A 294-nucleotide genomic window follows, 5' to 3' on the forward strand; every position below is an offset into this window, starting at 1 on the left:
CCCCTGCGCTCCGCTGGAGCAGTTTCCCCTCCGCAGGTCCCACCCGCGCATCCTTGGGCCAGTCCCAAGTGGGAGGCCTGGCCCTGCCTGGGCCTGACCCCAGCGGGAGCTGCTTCCCTGCTCCGAAGGCAGAGGCCATTTGGGATCTGTTTTCCTTAGGGACAGCATCCCTGTGCCAGGCTCCAGGGCCAGGGAGCGCTGACTCGGGAGCGCGCTCGGAGCCACACCAAGCCCTATCCCCGAGCCTCTCCCCGCCGGGACGTTTCTGCTATTTAGCCACTCTAGCTCAACAAA

The sequence above is a fragment of the Corvus brachyrhynchos genome, unplaced genomic scaffold (genome assembly GCF_000691975.1).
Source record: "Corvus brachyrhynchos isolate BGI_N302 unplaced genomic scaffold, ASM69197v1 scaffold309, whole genome shotgun sequence".
Taxonomy (NCBI): Eukaryota; Metazoa; Chordata; class Aves; order Passeriformes; family Corvidae; genus Corvus; species Corvus brachyrhynchos.